Source organism: Penaeus monodon, chromosome 28, assembly GCF_015228065.2.
Source record: "Penaeus monodon isolate SGIC_2016 chromosome 28, NSTDA_Pmon_1, whole genome shotgun sequence".
Taxonomy (NCBI): domain Eukaryota; kingdom Metazoa; phylum Arthropoda; class Malacostraca; order Decapoda; family Penaeidae; genus Penaeus; species Penaeus monodon.
Genome location: NC_051413.1, coordinates 6,420,028 through 6,420,397, shown reverse-complemented (window position 1 = coordinate 6,420,397; position 370 = coordinate 6,420,028). Strand labels below are relative to the sequence as shown.

General features: G+C 40.5%; 1 protein-coding gene across 1 annotated transcript in view; it reads right to left on the bottom strand.

The window, feature by feature from the left end:
- LOC119591330 (glutamate receptor ionotropic, kainate 2-like) overlaps window positions 1-370 on the bottom strand; it is a gene marked incomplete at both ends in the record, with an annotated part of 143,921 nt that overhangs the window by 100,031 nt on the left and 43,520 nt on the right.

The window sequence follows — 370 nt, the reverse complement described above, 5'->3', positions numbered from 1 at the left end:
GGAGAGAATAAACACCGTTGATTCTTAATGTTCTTTTGAGAGGTAGAAAGGAAAAAAAATACAGGGATTGTGGAGTGGGTGAGGGGGGGGGGGTAGAAAAGGGGAAAAGGGGAGAGGGCGATTTAATTTATATTTTTACGAGGAAGGAAAGGGGGGGAGGGGGTACTTGAAAGAAAAAGGAGGGGGCGTGAGGGGTTGAAAAGAAAGAAACAGAGGGAGGTACTATTTTAACGGTCAGGTAATGGACGATTACATAATGGTTTGATAATCGGAAACTTTCAACAGCATAGGAATACATGAACTTAATATGAAGGTAAAAAACACGGTTAATAAAGCGAAATACAAAACATACAGTAATGGGTAATGTCAC